Source organism: Convolutriloba macropyga, chromosome 8, assembly GCF_964194025.1.
Source record: "Convolutriloba macropyga chromosome 8, txConMacr16.3, whole genome shotgun sequence".
NCBI lineage: Eukaryota > Metazoa > Xenacoelomorpha > Acoela > Convolutidae > Convolutriloba > Convolutriloba macropyga.
The window spans coordinates 18,586,257-18,596,177 of NC_134475.1; positions in this window are offsets into that span (position 1 = coordinate 18,586,257).

A 9,921-nucleotide genomic window follows, 5' to 3' on the forward strand; every position below is an offset into this window, starting at 1 on the left:
TACTGCATAGTTTCTAGGTGTAATTTTTTCAAGTTTGAAAATTTTTGATTTTTTGGATTTTGCCGGTCCCAGGGACCAAAGGTTTGGTAAAAGGCTACTGCATAACTTTTAGAGTTAATGGAAAGGAATGGTTATCAATATTTTAATGACTCAAATTTTAGCAACTTTTTGATAAAATTTAAATTTTTTCAAGTTGCGGAAAATTATTATATTTCTTGTTAAAGGACGTTTGAGCCACTGACACTATTTAAGGCTTGAAAATGGGATACTGGGTACTCTCATGAGTCAATGAAAAGGTTCTGAAGATATTGATATCACGAATTATTGTAAGATTTTGTTAAAATTTGCAATTTTAAAAATTTTGAATATTTTTGACCTTTTCTTATTTTAACGATCATTACTGGCCAACGGAACCTTTTAAGTCTTGCAGATGGGGTTTATGACAGAACTAAAGAGACAAAAAACGGTTTTGAGATTGTGAGAGGTCAATGACCGAAAAAAAATTGCTCTCGCAAAAAGTCAATGTCCGAAAAAGTGCAGACTGCAAAGGAGTTATCGACCTAATTGCAAAAGAGTCATTGACCTAAATGCAAAAGGAGTCAATGACCGATAGTACAACTGCCAAAAGGTTTACGCGCCGCAAAAAAAACAGATACGCAAGAAAAGTCATTCACCGAAAAATTTGAAATCGAAGTAGATCCAGAAAGAGGGTATTGCTATTTTTTCACTTTCTTTGAAATTTTTTGTCATTATTCTAGTTTTTCAATTTTTTAAAAAATTTTCAAGTTTTATTTTCCTTTAGGTTTTCCAGCGTCAACAGCTAAGGAAGCTCCTCTAGAGTTTGATAATAGCTTACTGCACAGTTTCTGGCTGTAATTGAATGTTTTTTAAGATTTTAACGAGTTTTTGCATTTTTTTTTGGACAAAACCTTCAATTTTTAACTTTTTTGGCCTTCATTGTCATTATTCAAATTTTGGGTCAAGAAACCTCCCTCACGGTTTAGGAATAAGTTACTGGACAATTTTTATTGGCCATAGTATAGTTTTCAACTTTTTAATATCGCGAACTTTAGTCATTTTTTTGTTTCTGTTTTTCCAGCCTCAAAGAGCCAAGGCACCTCCTCTTGGATTTGATAATAGCATACTGCATAGTTTCCAAGTGTAACTTTTTCAAATTTGAAAATTTTTGATTTTTTTTGTTTTTTCCGGTCCCAGGGACCTAAGGTTTGGTAATAAGGTGCTGCATAATTTTTAGAGTTAATCGAAAGGATTGGTTAACAATGACTCAAATTTTAGTAATTTTTTGATAAACTTTAAATTTTTTCAAGTTGCAGAAAATTATTATATTCCATGTTAAAGGACGTTTGAGCCACTGACACTATTTAAGGCTTCAAAATGGGATACTGGGGAGTCTCATGAGTCAATGAAAAAGTTCTGAAGATATTGGTATCACGAATTATTGCAAAATTTTGTTAAAATTTGCAATTTAAAAAAAATTTGAATGTTTTTGACCTTTTCTGAGTCTAACGATCCTTACCGGCCAACGGAATCTCTTAGGTCTTGCAGATGGGTTTTATGACAGAGTTCCAGCGACAAAAAATGTTTTTGAACCTTTTTCAACTCCGAAATTTGGAAAATTTTCTTTAATTTTTTGAATTTTTTAGTTTCTATATGATTTATTTACTAATAACGCTAGAAAACTAGAAGTCCATTCTCGTCATCAAAATTTTTCCGCTCTCTCTTTCTCTCTCTGTCTCTGTCTCTCTGGCTCTCTCTCTCTCTCTATCTATCTATCTCTGCCGGTTTGGGCTTCTTTCCTTCTCTTTCACGTTCACGTCTTATCTCTCACACTCTATCAAACCAAGTTTGTAGAAATAATTTTAATCCTGTTGTTCGTATGCATTTTTTTGCTTGGCCATTTTTTTCAGACCCATTTGACTTTTCGTCCTAAGAAATAGGATAAAGAGGTTGCGCCCAATGGGTATTAAGTTCTCTTAGAGCCTTTCAGCTCATTTGTCTCCAAGTTTGAGAATCACAGAAACTGTTTTAGAGACTTATACTTATGGTGTGAAGGGCGTTTCTTAGAAATTGATCCCCAACCCGGTCAGCCCCCATATTAGCCCCCCCCCCCCCCACCAATCCCAACCCCTGCACTTCGTTCAGACCGTAAGGGCCCCGTGAAGCCAAAGACCCCCTCCCATCAGTTGCGGCTCACCCACTTCTGCCCCCTCCCCTCGGTTTGGTGCACCCCACTTGATCATCTCATGCATTAGCCTCACTAAACCGTGGCTAGCTACTGATGGAGCCAACTGCTCGCCGGCCGTTTGAGAGCAATTCGCCCGACGTTAGTCGCTTATGATTCAACTTTTGCGAAGTAAGTTTTGTTGGTTTAGCGAGTTTTACAATTTCTCGCTCACGATAGAATAAATTATCCGTTAATTGCTGTCCATCAAATTTTTTCAGGCAATGTTTTTGCCTGACAGATCCGGATTTTTGATATACTTGTTTGCCTTTGTATTAATGATTTTATCCTTCACACTTTCAAGCACAATTTTTAATTTGGAAAGTGATGTGGAATGTTTACCAAGTTGAATTATTAAAAGTTTATCGGACGTTCTGATATTGCTTTAAATTGCTTGAAGAAGTTTTTAGCTTACCGCCAACAGAGGTTGGATTTATCCCCCTACTTCTTTTCGGGGGCATTTCTTTGGATTTTAGTCGGATATTTTATTGTCATCAGAACGGAACAAAAAACTTTTGTTTTAATACTAATTAAGCAGTTTTGCTTAATCTTAATATTTGTGATCATTGAGCTGATTTTCCATATTTTTGACGGATTTTTTCAATTACTTCACGATCGTATGCATTTTTTCAGTTCTCTTTAATTGCATCAATGAAATTAGTATTGTGATGCGCACATTTGTTCGTCCAAATTTTTTAGAAAGTTCTTGAAAAGAAGTTCATTTAGATTGCTTTTACGGACATGCTAGTTCTTTTCAAATTTTAGATAATTTCAGAAATTCTCGGTGCTCCAGTTTTATATACTCCTTCGAAAATTCTCAGCGCATTCCTTCGCAACATTAACAAATTTTTTGCTCTATTATGTAAGGTTTTTGAACTGACGTTTTCATCTTTTAGCGCATTTCAACAATTAGCTAACAAAAACAGCAGCAGAATTGTGTTCTCATGTGTTGCGGATGAATGTTGCAACCTCAAAGAACGTCAGATGTCAATGCATTGGATTACTTGGATTACTTCTTTAGGAAAGTTGAAATCGGCTAACCGCAAATTTGAACCATCGAAACACTGCAACCAAAACCTTTGCTAACGCACATACAAAAATTGTCTTGTTTCAATAGTCTGAACAAGTTATTGGTGACCCGACAAGATTCGAACACAAAACCTTGGCATTTTGCTATATATAGAAAATGGACGTGAGTGACATAAAAAAGGCACTTGAAGTTTCGTAAAGTGAACTCCGCACTGCATGAAGTCCACAAAGTGTCTCCAATTGAAGTCCACAATCTGTTCGCATCATAGCTAATATCACAGCCAGTGCAATCAGGCAGTGCGGAGTGCACGTTACGAAGACTTAAGAACCTTGAGAACACTTTAAGACTTTGTAGGTAAAAAAAGAACAAAGCAGAAAAAAAACAGTTGGATGCCCAAAAACAAAATGCAGGCAAACAACCAGACCAAAGATTTCGACAGGACAAAATTTTCACATAGGATTTAAGACGTCAGCCGTCAGGAAGAGTTCAAGTTGGATTGACGTCGTTCGTGGAGATTTTTTTCGTAAACAGTGGTCTCAGTCGTAACCGTACCTAATAGCCCGAGGTTCCAGACGTCAACTCAAGAAGTCCGAATCCCATTTGAGATCAATCCAAAAATCATTTTTCTAAAATGAGAGTTGTAAATTTAGAAAAACGAATGGCAGTTTTTGTTCACCCTAATGAGTTATAACAATTAAACAAGTCAGCTTTAATTTGCCAATACGAATGTTTTTTTGGCAAAAACGATAAATAACAAAAAACGTTTTTGAAGCCAGAAAATGGAAAAACGTTGTTTGTAATTTTGGCTGCTGATTATGATGAAACCTAATGTTAATACTTCATACTTTCCTTTAAATTAATTTTGAATCAGTCAAAAAGACTTCCCTAGAAAAAGTGAAAACTAAAACAAAAATACGATGCCGTCTGCGATGTCTTCTAGCCCCTTTGTTTACGACGCTACAAAAATGACAACAAAATTAATGGAAAATATGATTTCAGACGTTACGGAACTTTTGTTTATCATCGAAAAGGAATTTCTTTACCAAAGAGATACCAGACGTTATCTCAATTATTATTGAAATGCTGTACCAAATGCAAAAATGATAGTGTTTCTAGAGTGTAAAGAACAACAGGAGACCCAAAAGACCACCAGGATGTACAAAAGGAAGAAGAAAAGAAAGCTGTTTGAGAAAGACGCATATGTCAGCTTCTACAATCTATAGAATCTTCAAGCTGCTTACTAAAATTGTTCAACGGTTTCTGCCTTCCTGTTACCCTTAATGCCTAAATTTATAGCATTTGAAATAAGTTTTCTGGTTTTAGACAATAACAAAAAGCTACAGAAGTTGATTGCACTACAACACAAAACATCACCACAATAATCGTCAAAATATGTTGAAATTTGAAAAATCATCAAATTACTAATAAATCAAAAATTTGACTTTTATAATTCTCACTGAAAAACAAGATTTGAAAAATTCTCAGTTATTGCTGCAGTTTAATAATCGATCTTTTTCTGGAAACCACAACCAATTTATAAGAACAACTGCTGTGCAAAATACCACTTTTCATAAGCTGTACAGTCAGTGAACAAACTAACTGCAATTCTATCGCTGCTTCAGCCCGTAGTATGGCCTTATGGATTGTGCAATAGTTTGAGCCATGATCCGACTCATTTTCATGCGGCTTTAAATCTCGTTTCAAAACTTTCAAGCATCGTTGTCCTATACAAACCTAGACGCAGAACAAAATCAGCTCAGTCACCCAAATTTTTACCAAATAACATTGTTGCCGATAGCCCGCAAGCCAATCCTTTAAACGTTAATTTTAATTTTGATCCCACATGTAAATCATTAGCTTGAGACATAGGTCAACAGCGTTAAATGTGCATAATACTATTCTTCATTAGTTCCGTCGACCATTTTAAAAAGTTAATTTAAAAAAATTAAAAAACAGCTTTCAACATGAAAACTTTCTTTGAAACAGTTGAACTTCATCAACCTTATTCCTTTCGAATTCATGAGAATGGACATTCACTTCAATGAAAATCAACAAACTCTGTTTTATGGTTCGCCAGAACACCTCTCTCAAAGATCGAACACATCGAAAAACATTATTGCAGAATTTTTTGTCTGGAATAGCAAAGGGTTGATTGAAAAGACGCAATCAAACTACCCGTTTTATTATCGGCCCTCTGGTAATAAAACGGTCAATTGAATGTGCTCAATCAAATTTGTTGGTTACACAAGTTGTTAAATCACTATTCAACGTGATAGAACCATCGTTTTAACAACGTGTTGGAACCATCTTTTTAAACATTTTTTTTTATCAAACAGCTTGATAAACTGGAAAATAAACCATCCAAACAAGCCAATTTTTTGCCTTTTATTCTTTGTTAAAAAAATCTTTTGCAACCGATTCCTCACCTTGTGTTCAAAGCAGATCTTCAATCAACAACTATTTTGAGAGCCCTAAATTCAATACTGACTCTGCTAACCGAAAAAAAACAAAATACAACCATCAAACAGTCCAGTTGCCACTCAGGAGGAAACGTCACGCTTTTATCATAATTGAATCGCCTCTGCAGCCCAATACAAGTCCGTTTTGGTATCAAACAGAGCCTAAAGATCACAAAATCACGTGAAAAGGCAATAGAAATCAATTTCCAGCAGTCAACTTCGCACGACAGATCACGGTGTAAGGTTTTGTATTTTGAATGCTTTGTGACTATTCAATTGAAATTTTGCGCAATTAGGGTAACGAAAAAAAACAGAAACTTTCTTGGTACTATTTCAACTGTGCTGATAGATAATTAGATTTTTATTGAAAAAAATACCAAGTTATTGATGTTTTGGAACGGAAAATGAGATAAAAGTAACGGTTTTCTCAATTCTGGTCTAATATGTTTCAACCGTGTGATAGTGACCCAACACTCCTGTCTACTAGAGTAGCGAAATCAATCGTTTTATTTGGTTGCGCTCGACATTTAAACAAAACTCTTTTTGACAGTCAAACAACCAAAAAATTTAAGAATGTTAGGTTAAACGCGAATGGAACTCGCTCAACATTAACATGAAAACTCTTGAGAGCAAAAGCTAGATTTAGGAAACAAAACTATTTTAAAACGTTCATAACAAAACCCGTCACATGATCTTGCGGAAAATTCTGATATACAAAGTTCTCAGTAAATTTTGAGCACTTTTCCCATCAGAACAATATTTTTTTTTAATTTCTGATTAGTAGAATCCTCAGTTGTTCCTACCGTTTACGAACCAAATTTTTCATTGAAAATTGAAAACATTTCCTAAAGCAGCCGCGGTGCAAAAAAACTACTTGCAATCAACTGCTGTAAAATCGGCAACAAGAGAACAAACTACGTGCCGACCTATCGTTACTACCACGCAAATTGTGGCCCATTAGATAACAAAACAATTGGAACCTCTTTTGGGCTTATTGTGAAGCGTCTTCAATGCCTGGTGCAGATCTACTTTTTTCTCACAGACACAAATAACGCAGAACAAAATCAGTTTGGTCACCCAAACTTTGTCGCAAATAATATAGTTACCAACAGCCTAAAAGCTAACCCTACAAAAAATATAGAAGTTGATTGCACTACAACACAAAACATCATCGCCACAATAATTGTCAAATGATGTTGAAATTTGGAAAATCGTCAAATTACTAATAAATCAAATACTTGACATGCATAATTCGCACTGAATACCAAGATTTAAAAAATTCTCAGTTATTGCTGCAGTTTAATAATCAGACTTTCTCTGGAAACCACAACCAATTTGTAAGAACAACTGCTCTGCAAAATATCACTTTTCTTAATCTGTACAGTCAGTGAACGAAATAACAGCCATTCTATCGCTGCCTCAGCCCAGAGTATGTCCTAATGGATTACACAATAAATTGAACCATGATCCGACCCATTTTCATGCGGCTTCAAATCTGGTTTCAAATGTTTCAAACATCGTTGTCCCACACACAACTAAACACAGAAAAAAATCAGCTCAGTCACCCAAACTTTTCACCAAATAACACTGTTGACGATAGCCCGCAAGCCAATCCTTTGAACGTTAAATTTAATTTTGGTCCCACGTGTAAATATTTGGCTTGAGACATTTAAATAGGTCAACAGCGTTAAATGTGCATGTTACTACTCTTCATTAGTTTCGTCGACCTTTATGAAAAAGCTGATTTAAAAAAACAGCTGTAAACTTACAATTTTTCTTTGAAATAGCTGAACTTCATCAACCTTTTTCCTTTCGAATTCAGGAGAAGAGAAACTCACTTAAATGAAAATCAACAAACTCTATATTATATTTCAACAGAACACCTCTCTCACAGATACACACCGAACAACATTATTGCAGAATTTTTGTCTGGAATAGCAAAGGAGTTGATTGAAAAAACGCAATCAAACTACCAGTTTATTTCCGGCTTTCTGGTAATAAAACGAATAATTGAATGTGCTTAATCAGGTGTTTTAAGCATACAGTTTGTTAAATCCCTATCTAACGTGAAAGAACCATCGTTTTAACAACGTGAAAGAACCATCGTTGTAAACATTTTTTTATCAAAGAGCTTGATAAACTGGATAATAAACCATCCTAACAAGCCAATTTTTTGCCTTTAAATCTTGGTTACAAAATATTTTTACAAGCGATTCCTCGACTTGTGTTCAAACCAGATCTTCAATCAACAACTATGTTGAAAAAGGCCACAGAAAAGCATACACGAAACCTTCTTTAAAAATTGACCGCGCACTGCATTACTGACACACTCACTGAGTCGAAAACTTTTGAGAGCCCTAATTTCCATTCTGACACTGCTAACCAAAAAAGAAACAGAATACACCCACCAAACAGCCCAGTTGCCACTCAAGAGGAAACGTCACCCTTTTATCATAACTGAATCGGACTTGCAGCCCAACACAAGTCCGTTTTGGTATCAAACAGTGCCTAAAGATCACAAAATCACTTGAAAAGGCAATAGAAATCAATTTCCAGCAGTCAACTTTGCACGACAGATCACGGTGTAAGCTTTTGTATTTTGAGTGTTCTGAGACTATTCAATTGAAAATTTGCGCGATTAGGGTAACGAAAAAAAAACAGAAACTTTTTTGGTAGTATTTCAACTGTGCTGATAGATAATTAGATTTTTATTGAAAAAATACCAAGTTATTGATGTTTTGGAACGGAAAATGAGATAAAAGTAACGGTTTTCTCAATTCTGGTTTAATCTGGTTCGACCGTGTGATAGTGACCAAACACTCCTGTCTACTAGAGTAGCGAAATCAATCGTTTTATTTGGATGCGCTCGACATTTTCATTCAAACAAAACTCTTTTTGACAGTCAAACAAACAAAAAAATTTAAGAATGTTAGGTTTAACTCGAATAGAACTCGCTCGACATTAACATTAAAACTCTTGAGAGCAAAAGCTAGATTTAGGAAGCAAAACTATTTTTAAACGTTCATAACAAAACCCGTCACATGATCTTGCGGAAAATTCTGATATACGTAGTTCTCAGTAAATTTTGAGAACTTTTACCATCAGAACAAGATTTTTTTTCTTTCTGATTAGTAGAACCCTCAGTTACTTCCGTTTACTAACCAATTTTTTCATTGAAAACATTTGCTAAAACAGCCGCGGTGCAAAAAAAACTACTTGCCATCAACTGCAGTAAAATCAGCAACATGCGAAACAAACTACGTGCCCACCTATCGTTACTACAACGAAAAGTATGGGGGCATTAGATAATAAAACAATGGTAACTATTTTGCTGATTGTATTACTGCTATTTTGTTATATTGGGCTTGTTGTGAAGCGTCTTCAATGCCTGGTGCAGATGTACTTTTTTCTCACAGACACAAATAATGCAGAAAAAAATCAGTTTGGTGACACAAACTTTGCCGCAAATTATGTAGTTGCCAACAGTCTAAAAGCTAACCCGTCAAACGTTAAATTCAATCTTGCTCCCCAGATGTAAAGTTTTGATTCTAAACTCTTAACAAAGTTACCGGCGTTAAAATTACAAATTGTCAAAAGAAAATCTCTCTAGTGTGCAGTAGACTACTTTTCATCAGTTCTGTCCAGAATTTGAAAATATTTATGACAAAGGTTTATTTAAAAAACTGCCAGCCTTAAAGTTACAACCATTTGTTTGAAAAAGTTAGACTTCGTCAACTTCAATCCTTTAAATTTCATCAGTTGAAATTCATCTATTTAAGTTCAGCAATTTCAACAAACACTAAAAACTTGAAACACTTCAAGTGCCAATACGGAAGAAAACTAGACGCATTCAGCGCAATCGAAGCTGCAGCCAAAAGCTAGTTCTCTTTGAAAAAATTTCAAAGCCTTGAGATCAAGTTATAAATGCAAAAGCATTCACAGCATTGCAAGTTGACCTGAATGCCAACTGAACCATACTAATAAAGGATACAGCATGATAAATAAAAAAATTTGTGCAGAAAATGTCTGAGTAACAAACAATTTAAACGAATTTGTCATCCAACGAATCCAAACTAAGTATGCATTGTTTTTCACCATAAAATGTTATTGATCATCAAAAGCTCTTTAGTCAAACTCTAGATAATGCAAATGTCATTTGGAATAGATTTCGCAAATAGTATTTATCAATT